The sequence below is a fragment of the Hypanus sabinus genome, chromosome X2, assembly GCF_030144855.1.
Source record: "Hypanus sabinus isolate sHypSab1 chromosome X2, sHypSab1.hap1, whole genome shotgun sequence".
Classification (NCBI taxonomy): Eukaryota; Metazoa; Chordata; class Chondrichthyes; order Myliobatiformes; family Dasyatidae; genus Hypanus; species Hypanus sabinus.
In genome coordinates this window covers 393,243-409,550 of record NC_082739.1, presented here as the reverse complement: position 1 = coordinate 409,550, position 16,308 = coordinate 393,243, and the positions used below count along the sequence as shown (strand labels likewise).

At 40.3% G+C, this 16,308-nt stretch overlaps 1 protein-coding gene across 3 annotated transcripts in view; it reads right to left on the bottom strand.

The window, feature by feature from the left end:
* ncapd3 (non-SMC condensin II complex, subunit D3) overlaps nucleotides 1–16,308 on the bottom strand; it is a 269,184-nt gene that overhangs the window by 217,946 nt on the left and 34,930 nt on the right. The window lies entirely within an intron of this gene.

Below are 16,308 nucleotides of genomic sequence, written 5' to 3'. Positions count from 1 at the left end.
TCTCCCACTACTCTTTCGACTTTGCACACATGAGCTTTTAATTTGATACTATCTTTTATTTCCTTAGTTATCCAAGGCTGGCTCTCCCAACACTTACTGTCCTTACTTTTGACTGGAATATACTTTTGTTGAGCACTGTGAAAAATCTCTTTGAAAGTATTCCACTGTTCCTCAACTGTCCTACCCAATAGCCTGTGCTCCCAATCCACATTAGCCAACTCGTCCTTCCTCCTGTTGTCGTCTCCCTTGTTCAAGCATAAAACACTAGTTTTAGATCTAACTATTTCATCCTCCACCTGTATGCGAAATTCAATCATACTCTGATCACCCTCTCCAAGAGGATCCCTGACTACAAGATTGTTAATCTTTCCTGTCTCATTGCACAGGACTAGATCTAAGATAGTATTTTCTCTTGTAGGTTCACTAACATGCTGCTCAAGAAAGCCATCATGGATGCACTCTATGAAGTCCTCTTCAAGACTTCCTTGATCAATCTGATTCACCCAATCTATGTGGAAGTTAAAATCCCCCATGACAACTGTCGTTCCGTTCTTACAAGCCTCAGTTATTTCTTGGTTAATCGCCTCTGCCACTGCAATATTTTTATTAGGTGGCCTATAGACAGCTCCCACCAGTGATTTTTTTTTCCCTTTACTAATCTCTACCCAGATGGACTGTGAAAGACTTACCCTGATTGGTCCTACCGAAGTGCAAAACCTTGCACTTGTCTGTATTAATTTTCAACTGCCATTTTTCAGCCCATTTTTCCAGCTGATGTAGGTCCCTCTGAAAGCCATGATAGTCTTCCTCACTGTCCACTACACCCCCAATCTTGGTGTCATCCACAAATTTGCTGATCTAGTTAACCACACTATCATCCAGAAGCAAAGTTCCCCGCAGCACACCACTGGTCACAGGCCTCCAGTCATCTACCAACACTCTCTGCCTTCTCCTACAAAGTCAATTTAATCCAATTTACTACTTCATTGTGAATGCCGAACTTTTTTGACCAGCCTCCCATGCAGGACCTTGTCAAATGCCTTGCTAAAGTCCATATGGAAACATCCACTGCCTTGCCTTTATCAACTTTCCTGGTAACTTCCTCAAAAAGCTCTACAAGATTCGTTAGATATGATCTACCATGCACAAAGCCATGCTGACTATCCTTAATCAGTCCATGTCTATCCAAATAATCATATATCTGGCCCCTTAGAACACCTTCCAATAACTTTCCCACTACTAATGTCAGGCTCACTGGCCTATAACTTCTTGGTTTATATTTAGAACCTTTCTTAAACAGCGAAACAACATTGGCTATCCTCCAATCCCCTGGCACCTCTCATGTCATCCTGTCACTAAGGATGTTTTAAATATCTCTGCTTGAGCCCTAGTGATTTCTACACGCCCCCCACCCCAGGGTCCGAAGTAACACCTTGTCAGGCCCTGGGGATTTATTCACCCTCATTTAAGACCATAAGACATGGGAGCAGAATTAGGTCATTCAGGCTATCGAGTCTGTTCCGCCACTCCATCATAGCTGATTCCGGATCCAACTCCACCCCATACACCTCCCTTCTCACCATATCCTTTGATGCTCTGACCAATCAGGAACCAATCAACTTCTGCCTTAAATATACTCATAAACTTGGGCTCCACCACAGTCTGTGGCAGAGCATTCCACAGATTCACCACTCTTGCTAAAAAAAATTCCTCATTACCTCTGTTCTATAAGATTGCCCCTCAGTTTTGAGGCTGTGCTCTCTAGTTCACGATACCCCCACCATAGGAAACATCCTCTCCATATGCACCCTATCTCGTGCTTTCAACATTCGGTCAGTTTCAATGAGATTCCCAAGCAATCTTCCAAATTCCAGTGAGTACAGGCCCAAAGCTGCCTAACGCTCCTCATATGTTAACCCCTTCTTTCCCAGAATCATCCTCATTAACCTCCCCTCAACTCTCTCCAATGATAGCACACCTTTTCTGAGATATGGGGCCCAGAACTGTTGACAATACTCCCAAATGCGGCCTGACTAGTGTCTTATAAAGGCTCAGTATCATCTCCTTGCTTTTATATTCTGTTCCCCCAGAAATAAATACTAATATTGCACTTGCCTTCTTTACCACATACTCAACCTGTAAATTAACCTTCTAGGAGTCTTGCACGAGGACTCCCAAGTCCCTCTGCACTTCTGATGTTTGAACCCACTCCTCATTTAGATAATAGTCTGCACTATTGTTCCTTTTACTAAAATGCATTATCATACATTTCCCAACACTGTATTCCATTTGCCATTTTTTTTGCTCATTCTTTCGATTTAAGTCATGCTACTATCTCTATATCACCCGCAAACTTAGCCACAAAGCCATCAATTCCATTATCCAAGTCATTGACAAACAACATGAAAATTAGTGGTCCCAATACTCATGCTCGAGGAACACCACTCCATTGAAAAGCGAGGTTCCCTTCATGTTGATGCAACTGTATTTCTATGTGATATTGACTATCCTGTTGTACATAATATTTATTATAAATTAATATAATTGCACATTGCACATTTGAACAGAGACGTAAAGATTTTTACTCACGTACTTGATGGATGCAAGTAATAAAGTCAATTCAAGTCTTATCTTTACCTTTTATTCTGACAGGCACATACAAGCTTTGTACTCTCAGAAATTTATTTTTAAAGGCCTCCCACTTTCCAAGTACACCTTTGCCAGAAAACAGCGTGTCCCAATTCACACTTGGCAGATAATTTCTGATACCAAAATTGGCCTTTCTCCAATTTAGAATCACAATGAAATTTCAAAAAGTTCGAAGTAAATTTATCAAAATACATATATGTCACCATATATGACCCTGAGATTTGTTTTCTTGTGGGCAAACTCAGGAAATCCAAGAACCATAAAGCAATCAATAAAAGACCGCATCCAACAGGGAAGACAAACAACCAATATGCAAAAGACATCAAACTATGAAAATACAAAAGAGAGAAAAAAATTAATAAATAAGCAGTAAATATTGAGAAGATGAGATGAAGCAGTTGAAAATGAGCTCGTAGATTGTGGGAACACTTCAGTGATGGGGCAAGTGATGTTCAGTGAAGTAATCCCCTTTGGTTCAAGGGCATGATGGTTGAGTGTTAACAACTGTTCCTGAGCCTGGTGGTGTTAGTTCTGCGGCTCTTGTACCTTCTTCGTGAGGGCAGCAGTGAGAAGAGAGTATGACCTGAGTGGTGGGGGTCCCCAATAAGAGATGCTGCTCTCCTGTGACAAATTTCATAACACACAAGATCATAACACCATAACATATAGAAGCATACTTAGGTCATTTGGCAAATCAAGTCTGCTCTGTCATTTCATCCGAGGCTCATCCAATTTTCCTCTCAGCCCTAATCTCTTGCCTTCTCTGCATATCCTTTCGTGACCTGACCAGTCAACATCTGCCTTAAATATACACAAAGACTTGGCCTCCACAGCTGCCTGTGGCAACAAATTCCACGGATTCACCACTCTCTGGCTGAAGAAATTCCTCCTCATCTGAAAGGATGCCCCTCTATTCTCAGGTTGTGTCCTCTGGTCTCAGACTTCCTCACTAAAGGAAACATCCTCTTCACATCCACTCTATCAAGGCCTTTCACCATTCAACAAGTTTCAATGAGATCACCCTTCATTTTTCTGAATTCCAGCGAATACGGGCCCAGATCCTTCAAACGCTCTTCATATGAGAAGCCATTCAATCTTGGAATAATTTATGTGAATTTCCTTTGAACCTTCTCCAGTTTCAGCACATCCTTTCTAACATAAGGGGCCCAAACCTGCTCAAAATATTCCAAGTAAACCTCACCAGTGCTTTATAAAGTCTCAACATTACACCCTTACTTTTATATTATAGTCCTTTGAAATTAATGCTAACATTGCATTTGCCTTCCTCACCAGACTCAACTTGCAAATTAACCCCCAAGGAATCCTCCACCAGGACTCCCAACTCCCTTTGCACCTCAGTTTAGATTTTCTCTCCATTTCAAAAATAGTCAAAACCTTCATTTTTTCTACCCAAGTGCATGACCATCCACTTCACAACACTGTATTCCATCTGCCATGTCTTTGCCCATTCTCCTAATCTATCTCAGTCCTTCTGTAGCCTCTCTGCTTCCTCAAAACTACCTGCTTCTCCACCTATCTTCATATCTTCTGCAAACCTTGAAGCAAAGCCAACAATTCCATCATCCAAATCATTGACCTACAATGCAAAAAGAATCGGTCCAAAAACGAGTGGAACAGTTTTTGTGTTCCTGTGGAACACCACTAGTCACCGGCAGCCAACCAGAAAAGGCTCCCTTTATTCCCACTCTTTGCCTCCTGCCAATAAGCCACTGTTTTATACATGCTAGAATCTTTCCTGTAATACTATGGACTCATAGCTTGTTAAGCAGCCTTATGTATGGCACCTTGCCAAAAGCCTTCTAGAAATCCAAGTACACAACATCAACTGATTCTCCTTTGTCTATCCTGCTTGCTATTTCTTCAAAGAATTCCAACAAATTTGTCAGGCAAGATTTTCCCTTGAGGAAACAATGCTGACTACGGCCTACTTGATCATGTACCTCCAAGTACTCCGAAACCACATACTTAACAATCAACTCCAATGTCTTCCCAACTACTGAGGTCAGACTAGTTGGCCTATAGTTTCCTTTCTTCTACCTCTCTCCCTTCTTAAATAGTGGAGTGACATTTGCAATTCTTCAGTCTTCCAGAACCATTCTGGAATCAATTGATTGTACGCCATCTGGACCAGGTGACTTAACGACTTCAGACCTTTCAGTTTACTAAGAATCTACTCCCTAGTTATGGTAACTTCACACACTTCATGACCACTGACACCTGGAACTTGCACCATACTGCTGGTGTCTTCCACAGTGAAGATTGATGCAAATTACTTATTGTTTATCTGCCATTTCATTGCCTCCCATTACTATCTAAAGAAACTTTTGATAACCTCTTTAATATTATTGGCGACCCTACTTTTGTATTCCATCGTTACCTTCTTAATGACTTTTTTTAGTTGCTTTCTGGTGGTTTTTAAAAGCTTCAGGCTCTCCAACTTCCCACTAACTTTTGCTCTATTGTATGCCCAAGGATGATTCCAGGAATGAAAGGGTTATCAAAGGAGGAACATTTGATAGCTCTGGGTCTGTACTCGCTAGAATTTAGAAGGATAAAGGAGGGTTGTTGAAAGACCTTGACAGAGTAGATGTCAAAAGGATGCTTCTCGTGGTGGGGGAGTCCAGGACAAAAGGGCACAGCCTCAAGATAGTGGGGCGTTCATTTCAAGCAGAGATGTGGAGAAATTTCTTTAGCCAGAGGTGACAAATTTGTGGAATCTATTACCACAGGCAACTGTGGACACCAGGTCGTTGGGTGTATTTAAGGCAGAGCTTGATCAGTTGGACACAGGATCAAAAATTATGGGGAGAAGGCCAGGGAGTGGGGCTGAGGAGAAGAAAAAAAAATAGCCGTGATTGAATTATGGAGCAGACTTGATGGGCCAAATGGCCTACTTCTGCTCCAATGTCTTTTAAGTCCTTCTGTAGCCTCTCTGCTTCCAGAAAACTACCTGCCTCTCCACCTATATTTGTATTGTCCACAAACTTGGCTACAAATCCATCAATTCTGTCATCCAAATCATTGACATATAACTTAAAATGAAGTGCTCCCAACACCATTAGTTCCCAGCAGCCAACCAGAAAAGACTCCCTTTATTCCCACTCTTTGCCTCCTGCCAATCAGCCAATGTTCTATCCATGTTGGTATCTTTCTTGCAATACCATGGGCTTTTATCTTGTTAAGCAGCCTCACGTGTGCCAGCTTATCGAAGGGCTCCTTAAAATCTAAGTACACAACATCAACCGATTCTTCTTTGTCTATTCTGCATGTTATTTCTTCAAAGAACTCCAACAGATTTGCCATGCAAGATTTTCGCTCAAGGAAACCACAATGACTACAGCCTATTTTATCATGTGACTCCAAGTACCCCAAAACAACATTTTTAACTATTAAGCCCAACATCTTCCCAACCACCGACGTCAGGTTAACTGGCCTATAGTTTCCTTTCTTCTGCCTCTCTCCCTTCTTGGAGTGGAGTGACATTTGCAATTTTCCAGAACCATTCTAGAATCAATTGATTCTTGAAAGATCATTACTAATGCCTCCACAATCTCTTCAGCCACCCCTTCAGAACCGTAGAATGTAGACTATCTGGTCCAGATGACTTACCTAACTTCAAAGCTTTCAGTTTCTTCCTCGTAATGGCAGCTTCACACCTCTGCCCCCTTACGCTCTCAAACTTCTGGCCAACTGCTGGTGTTTTCCACAGTGAAGACTGATGCAAAATACTTATTCAGTTCATCCACCATTTACTTGTCCCCCATTACTACCTCTCCAGCATCATTTTCCAGTGGTCTGATATCTACACTTGCCTCTTCTTAGATGTTATGTATCTGAAGAAACCTCTGTATCCTCTTTAAAAGCTCAAAGGTCCATTTTAGTGTCAAAGTATGCACGTACAATACAACTCTGATAATTGTCTTCTCCAGATAGCCATGAAATTCAGAAAAACCATGGAAGCTGTTGAAAGAAGACATCAACTGCCCCTCAATAGCACGAAAAAGAAAAATAAACAAAACTCACAAACTCAAAATCCCCAAATTAATATTATTGGCTACCATACCTTCTTTACAGCTCCTCTCTCATTACCTCTGTAATTGCCTTTACTACACTGTAGTACTGATATATCTGACTTTAACTTCTCTTTCTCAAAATGCAGGGTGAATTCTATCATACTATGATCACTGGCACCCAAGGGTACCTTTACATTAAGCTCTTTAATCAATTCTGGTTCACTGCACAACTCCCAATCCAGAATAGCTGATAACCCAGTAGGCTCAACACAAGCTGCTCTAAAAAGCCACCTCATCGGCATTCTACAAATTGCCCTTCTTAGGATCCAGCACCAACCTGATTTTTCCAATCTATATGCATATTGAAATTTTCCATGACTATTGTAACATTACCCCTTTGATATGCATTTTCTATCCCCCATTCTAATTTATAGACCACATCTTTACTACTGTTTGGGGGTCTGTATATACCTCCCAAAAGGGGTCTTTTCACCCTGCAATTCCTGAGCTCTACCCACAGATTCTATACCTTCTGATCCTCTGTCACCTCCTTCTAATTTGATTTCATTTTTTACCATCAGTCACACCACCCACTCTGCCAACCTGCCTGTGCTTTTGATACTGCGTGTATCCTTAGACATTAAGCTCCCAGCTATAATCTTCTTTCAGCCATGGTTCAGTGATGCCCACAATGTCAAACATGCCGACCTGTAAACGTGCTACATGTTCATCTATCTTATCCATATACGACATAATTTCAAACATATCAGTATCTGCTTCCTAGCAGTCTCACTATGTACTTACTCTGTAAACCAACTACCCCATCCTCAGCACCATCACTCCACTTCCCACACCCCAGCCACATTAGTTTAAACCCTCCTGCTCAAGCAAACCTGACCTCAATGATCTATAAATCTGAAACCCTGCCACCCCATGCCAGTTCCTCAACCATGCATTCATCTGCCACATCATCCTATTCTTGTCCTCACTGGCATGTGACATGGGCAGCAATCCAGAGATTGCTACCCTGGAGGGTCCTACTTTTCAGCTTTCTACCTTGCTCCCTAAAATCTCTCTTCAGGACCCCCTTACCTTTCCTACCCATGACATTGATGCCAATATGCTCCCCCTCCCCCTTTAGAATACTGCGGACCCAGTCCGAGACATCCCTGACCCTGGCACCTGGGCGACAACATACCGTCTGGATGTCTCTATCACGTCCACAGAATCTCGTCTCTATTCCTCTGACTGAGGAATCTCCTATCACCTCTGTTCTCTTCTAAGCCACAGCCCCAGACTCAGTGCCAGAAACCTGCTGAAAGCGGCTCCCCCCAGTAGGTTGTCCCCCTCAACAATATCCAAAACGGTGTACTTATAATGTTACTAGCATGGGTGGAGCATTGGCTGATTGGCAGAGAACAGATAATGGGAATAAAGGGATCCCATTCTGGCTGGCTGCTGGTTACCAGTGAAGTTCCACAGGGGTCAGTGTTGGGACTGCTACTTTTTATGATGTATGTCAATGATTTGGACTATGGGATTAATGAATTTGTGGCTAAATTTGCTGATGATATGAAGATAGGTGGAGGAGCAGATAATGCTGAGGAAACAGAGCCTGCAGAGAAATGAAATACAGTGTTGGAAAGTGTATGGTCATGCACTTTGGTGGAAGAAATAAATGGACAGACTATTACTTAGATGGGGAGAGAATTCAAAATGCAGAGATACAAAGGGACTTGAGAATCCTTGTGCAGGATACCCTAAAGGTTAACCTCCAGGTTGAGTTGCTGGTGAAGAAGACAAATGCAATGTTGGCATTCATTTCTAGAGGTATAGAATATAAGAGCAGGGACGTGATGTTGAGGCTCTGTAAGGCACTCGTGAGACCACACTGAGTATTGTGTGCAGTTTTAGGCTCCTTATTTTAGAAAGGACATACTGACATTGGAGAGGGTTCAGAGGAGATTCACGAGAATGATTCCAGGAATGAAGGGGTTACTGTATGAGGAACATCTGGCAGCTCTTGGGCTGTATTCCCTGGAGTTCAGGAGAATGGGGGGGGGGGGGGGGGGGCGGTTCCAATGACATCATCTTCGAGAATGGCAGCTTAAGTCACTAGCTCCTCCAGAAAAACGCGTATTAAGCCCCGTTAACTGATCAAATATAATATTTTTCAAAAAATATTTGAACTGAAAAGAGGGGCAAGAATGGGGAGAAGAAATGGAAATAAAAAAAGCGACACTGCGGAGCCTGCGTCCAACCCAACCGCGTGATAGCGAGGCGGCTGCTGGGCCTCGTTCAGTCGAAGCAGCGAATGTCTTTGAAATCCTGAAAGAAATAATGGAGGTCCAGAAAGATATAAAGCAGCAGCTCCGTGATATTAAGGCAGAGCTCGCCAGCGTTAATCAAAAAATAGCGGAGGCAGAGACTCGAATTGAGAGGGTGGAAGATCGCGTTCAAAACGTGGAATGGATACTGAGCAAGACAATAAAAATAATACATCACCAAGAAGATAAGCTGCTTGACCTGGAGGGAAGATCAAGGCGGAAAAATATCAGAATCTACAATGTTCCCAAAGGAGCGGAGGGCTCATCTATGATGGAGTTTGTCGGAAAGTTACTGCGGGACGCGCTGGATCTTCCCCCGGCTATGAAGCTGGAAGTTGAAAGAGTCCAACGCGCGTTAGTCCCAAAACCTACCCAGGATAGAAAGCCACGCTCAATAATAATTAAATTCCTTCAGTACAGCACCAAGGCCGAGATTCTATGATGGGCCTGGGGTAGGAAGAGAGTGTTTTTCGAGGATAAATTAATATATTTCGACCAAGATTATCCCCCCGCGGTCCTCCAGAAACGCAAAGAATACTCCGAAATAAAGCGAGTACTAAAGCAAAATAAGGTTAGATTTCAAACTCCGTACCCTGCTAAACTTCGAGTGTTTTATGATAACAGGACGCGGTTGTACCAGACAGTCGAAGAGACGACTACAGATACGAAGGCCAGAGGGCTGCCCGTCAGCATGACCAAAACGAAGAAAAGCCCGACTGAAGAATTATCCCGCTCTGCTTGAGAAATAATGCGAGAATTGAGAAGGCAGGAGACGTGAGGAGGCCGAGAGAAATATATGAGGAAGAGACCGGGAGTTTCCCAAGGGGGGGGGGGGGGGGGGGTTGTGTGTGTGTGTGTGTGTGTGTGTGTCTGTCTGTCTATATATATTGGAGTACAACACGGAAATCTTTTCTGTGTAATGGATTTGTTCACTGACTTTTATGAATACTGCAATGGGGGTCCTCAATGCACAAGTAGGAGGGGTTATCCCCCACAGCTAGACATTTCTTCCAGCTCAACGCAGGGTCATCTACTAGAGACCACAGCCTTGGAATCACACATTCGTTGCCATACTTGTTATTATTTGCGTTTCTTGGTTCGTATTTGTTCAGGGAGTAGATCGATTAAGTTTTATTCTAACTTCAATGATACATTGACAGACAAATGCAGATGGCTAAGGACAAGGTAAAATTCATTTCTTTTAATGTAAATGGGCTATTAAATCCAATCAAACGTAAGAGAATTTTATCCAAAATGAAAAAAGAACAAGCCCATGTAGTATATTTACAGGAAACTCATTTAAGTGATAATGAGCATAAAAAACTGAAGAGAATGGGCTTCACTAATCTGTTTTTCTCCTCATATAAATCAGGACATAGGAGAGGAGTTGATATTCTTATCTCAAGTAAGCTAAATTTTGAAAAAGTATTCAAAATGGGAGATAAAGAGGGCAGATATATTCTGGTAAGGGGGAATATAGACAGCAATTCAGTTACTCTATTGAATATATACGCACCCCCGGGAAGTGATATTGGTTTCTTTCAGAAAATTACTGATATTATGGTAACGGAAACAGAATGTCTCCTGATATTTTGGGGAGACTTAGATTTACAATTACAACCTAAGTTAGACTCTTCCAATAGAAAAACCTATGAAACAAAATCTTTACATAAGAAAGTCAATACACTTATTGAGGATGTTGGTTTAATTGATATATGGAGGGACCTTTTCCCTGACAGAAGGGATTACACTCATTATTCTGCATATACAACAATAGACTATTTCATAACATTTGGAAAAGACAAAGACAAAATAAACACCTGTGGAATTGGGACAATAGATGTACGTGACCAGGCACCTATATATTTATCTGTTGATTTTGACCTATAACCAAAGAATACTATTTGGAAACTAAATTCAAGTCTACTCAATGATCAGTACTTTAAGGAACCAATTAAAAAAGAAATTGGACTTATTGAGAAATATACCTGACATAACCACTCGTAACCACTATATATACCTGAAACATAACCACTATATATACCTGAAATATAATCACTATGTATTAGCTATTTACTATACTATGTAATCACTTCTAGGTACCGAATATTAATATGTATTATTTTCTAGACACATTTTGTTAAGTGTTGTTTTCACTAGATACTTTGTACTCTCTTAGCTGCATATTATGGCACTTACAGAACACCTGTTTGTTTAGCAGCACTATTAGCTGAGATGTATCCCATGTATTACACTCAGCCTTTGTTTAGTACGAGATAACGGTGGCGGACAGGATGCTGCGAGCAGGAATGTAATGTGAGGGAGGTTGCCTGGAAAACATAACCTTGGCCACGAATAAGGTCCCAATGCGAATGGGTGAAACATAATGGTGGCGCACCGTGGGCTAGGCAAGAGCGATTAATTAATTCATATATAAATGATATGCAATTAAAACTCGATTGGGTATGGCGATGAAACCGAAATGTAACTGAGATAAGTAATTACTAGAAAGAATGCTGTACACCGAAGCTCGGTGGGCTTTCGGTGACAAGTTCATTGATTGCCTCAGCCTTTGTTTGCAAATAAAGGTTTAACTTTCTTGAAGAATTGTCTGTGTCTCCAGGTCATTTCAAGTAACCACGGCAGTCTCTACTTAGAATTTAATGATAATGGAGAGGTTTCACCTCCCATTTTATGGAATACTCTGAAGGCGGTCTTAAGAGGGAAAATTATAGCAATATCTTCATATAAGAAAAAAATAAGGAATAAAACATTAGAGGAATTACAAAATAGGCAGAATGAACTAGAGAAAAAACACAAACTGAATTTGGCACAGGATACATTAGGAGAAATTAAAAGAATTAGGAATGAAATAAATAATTTGGCTATGCAAGAAATCAGGAAAAACTTAATGTTTCTGAAACAGAGACATTATGAAAGTGGATCAAAATCTATGAAAATACTGGCGTGGAAACGGAAAAAAAAGATAGCAGAAAATACAATTCATAGAATTAGGGACCCAAGAATGAAAATAATAAAAAATAAGCTAAGTGAAATTCAAGAAGCTTTTGAAGTGTTTTACAAAACTCTATATTCCAAAGTTCCAGGGGGAAGCATAACCCAAATTGACACCTTCTTGAATTCTCTAGAGTTACCCACTTTAAGCGAAGAACAAAATAGAACGATGACTGCTGACATAACTGAAGTTGAATTAAAAGCTGCAATTAGTAGGCTTAAATTAAGCAAGTCACCAGGATCAGATGGGTATATGGCAGAGTGGTACAAAGAATTTAAAATTTAGTTAATTCCTGTTTTACTCCCCACACTGAACTGGGCTCTAAAAAAGGTGCAAATGCCACCCAGCTGGAAGGAAGCGATCAACTCAGCTCTTCCGAAAGAAGGCAAGGATAAAATGGAATGCTGGTCATTTCGACCAACATACGTTCTTAAATGTAGATTATAGGTTATTTCCCTCCATCATGGCCAAACGATTAGAGGAGTTTCTACCCATACTGATACGTAATGATCAGACAGGCTTTATACAACAACGCCAGACTCAAGACAATATACGAAGGACACTTCACATTATGGATCATGTACAAAAAAATAAAATCGAAGCAATAGTGATAAGCGTGGACGCTGAAAAAGCATTTGATTTGGTTAAATGGAATTTTCTTTACAGAGTTTTACATAGATTTTGTTTCCAAGGCACAATTATTAAAACTATACAGACACAATATGACAAACCTACTGCTAGGATTAAAATCAAAGGATATTTATCAAATAGTCTTACCCTAGAAAGGGGCACGAGACAGGGTTGTGCATGGTCACCACTACTCTTCGCGTTATATCTGGAACCATTAGCTCAATACATCAGACAAAATGAAGATATCAGGGGAATTACTATTAAAGGGACAGAGCATAAATTGGCTTGTTATGCGGATGACATTTTGATCTATCTCGGGCAACCAACATACTCTTTACCTACATTGATGCAATCCTTTGAACAATATGGTCAATTATCAGGATACAAGATCAACATAGATAGAACCCAATTACTTTCTTATTACTATAGCCCACCAAGAGAAATTGAAAGTCGATACCCCTGGGCATGGTTCACAGAGTCTTTCAAATATTTGGGCATCATTATGCCAAAAGATTTGGCAAAATTATCAGAATGTAATTATCAGCCTTTATATAAAAACATTAAGGAAGATGTGGCAAGATGGAACCTGATTCCTTTCTTCAGTCTCAGTTCAAGGATTGAGTCTATTAAAATGAATATACTGCCCAGTCTGTTATATCTCCTTCAGACCCTACCAACAGAGATTAATCAAAATAAATTCTATGAATGGAACAAAATGCTATCAAGGTATATTTGGCAGGGCAAAAGGCCTAGGGTTCATCTCAAAACTTTGCAATTAGCAAAGGAAAAGTGGAGATGGGGCCCTTTTTCTCTTAGAGATTATTATTTTGTAGCGCAGTTGAGAGCTGTGATATGTTGGTGTAACCCATCATATGACGCTCAATGGAAAAACATTGAGGAGCGGGTACTTCCCATCCCTATACAAGCAATTTTGGCTGGTAACAATCTGCAAAGGTACATAAATACTATTGATAACTCATGGGTGAAATTGACTCTTAAAATATGGAAAACTACTATAAAAGAATATAATCTAGAGGGAGATATTGCAATTCTTAAATGGTATGTATATGACTCGGATTTTACACCAAATAAATTGGATGCTAGATTTAAGGACTGGACAGCTAAAGGAATAACAGTTCTTTGCAACATAATGAAAGAAGGAACACTGTTCAGTTTTGAAATGCTTAAAGAGAAACACATTAGAAAAGCAAGATTTTTAATCAGTATTTACAGATGCGACAATATGTTAATAAGACGTTTAAAAATGTAACCAAGGCAAATAAATGCTTGATAGAGCTCTTTAGAAAAGCATATAATTCAGATAATGGTAGTAGAGTCATTTCAAACATGTATAAGGGGTTGTCAAATCTTAAAGCACATTCCACTTCATACATTAAAATAAAATGGGAGAAGGAAGGAGGGTAATTATATCTGAGGAAGAATGGACAACAATATGGAGATATCAATGCAAGTGTACCAGTTCACAGAAATGGAGGGAATTTGGATGGAAAAACTTGATATTTTATTACACCCTCTCAGAAATCCCATTATGATAGTAACCTCCCTGTTTGCTGGAGAAATTGTGGAAATCAAAATGCAAATTATTATCATATTTTTTGGGACTGCCCTGTTATCAAAAACTATTGGAGGGGGATACACAATGCCCTACAAGACATCTTTAAATGTGAAATACCCTTAGAGAGTAAGACCATATATTTTGGATATATACCTCAAGAATGGTTGAAAAGAGATAAATATTTAATGAATATACTGTTGGTGGCTGGTAAAAAGATTCTTACTAGGAAATGGTTATCACAGGAGAGCCCAACTTTAAATACATGGATGGAAATTACAATGGACATTTACAAAATGGAGAAGATAACAGCATCTGTTAACTATAAGCTGGAACAATTTGATTCATACTGGGAAAAATGGTTTAACTACATAATGCCTCATAGGCCTGATTTTATTCTCACAAATCAATGAACCTGTTGTAAAAAAAAAATCACTCCCTACTTGTACAGTTCTTTCCTTTTGCTTGTTTTTTCTTTTCATTCTTTTCTATAAGTGTATACCTCAGATAAATACTTTGTGGAGATTTGTGATATATATGATTATATATGTACAATGTCTGAAATACATCTTCTGGAAATGTTTGTTTGATGATGAACTTCAATAAAAAAATAAATTACAAAAAAAAAGAAGAGAATGAGGGGGGATCTCATAGAAACATTCCGAATGTTAAAAGGCCTGAACAGATTAGATATGGGGCAAAGTTATTTCCCATGGTAGGGGAGCCTAGGACAAGAGGGCACGACTTCAGGACTGAAGGGTGTCCATTTAGAACAGAGATGCAGAGAAATTACTTTAGTCAGAGGGTGGTAAACCTGTGGAATTTGTTGCCACTAGCGGCTGTGGAGGCCAAGTCATTGGGTGCGTTTAAGGCAGAGATAGATAGGTTCTTGATTAGCCAGGGCATCAAAGGGTATGGGAAGGCAGAGATGTGGGGATGACTGGAAGAACTGGATCAGCCCATGACTGAACGGCAGAGCAGACTCGATGGGCTGAATAGTCTACTTCTGCTCCTATATCTTATGGTCTTATAGTTGAGGCGGACAGCAGTACTCTGTACCACCTACCCCTTTCCCTTCCTTCTCCTGACAGTCACCCGGTTACTTGCCCCGTAGCTCCTAGCTATCACTTCCTCAGTCTCCCATATAAGCTGAAGGTCATCGAGCTGCAGCTCTGTATACCTGGTGCAGATGTGGTTATCTGGGAGGCCGTATGTCTCCCAGAACTCCTCATCTTAGACACAGAGCAGAACACAGCACCTGAAGTCATTCTCACTGCTCTAACTGTGCCCTAACAGACAAGGAATGAAAAAAAATAGAGGAAGAAGAAACTTACTGGATACTAACCTCAGCATACAAGGATGTTCTTTTTAGAATGGAGATGAGGAGGAATTTCTTTAGCCAAAGAATGGCAAATCTGTGGAATTTGTTGCCACAGGCGGCTGTAGATGCCAAGTCATTGGGTACATTTAAAGCAGAGGTTTATAGGTTCTTGTTTAAGAAGGCTGTCAAAGGTGACTGAGAGAAGGCAGGAGAATGGGATTGAGAGGGATAATAAATCAGCCATAATGGAATGATGGAGTATGCTTGATGGGCTGAATGGCCTCAATCCGCTCCTTTGTCTTTTGGTTACAAAAATCATTTGAGGACCAATATTCATTAAATAAATAAAATAGTATGATTATAATAGAACATGCTTAATGTGCGTGAGAAATTGAAACATGTGTCTTAGTTAACATTCAATTATTTGTCGATAGGACACAATGATACATGGATTAAAAACAAACCTCTAGCAAACAACTATTTAACCAGAAACAATTAAGTTAAAATTCGTAAATAATAAAGAATACAGGAAGCATTACAAAGTATAAATGACATTTCAATTTAAAGAGACACCCCCAAAATACTGGAGGAACTCTGCTGGTCAGGCTGCATCTATAGCAGGGAATAAACAGCTGACATTTCAGACCAAGACCCTTCGTTAGGCTATGATGGATGGAGGGTCTTGGCCCAAAACTTTGACTGTTACTCTGGATTCCATCTGCAGAATATCTTGTGGATTTAATTCAAAGTACTGGAAC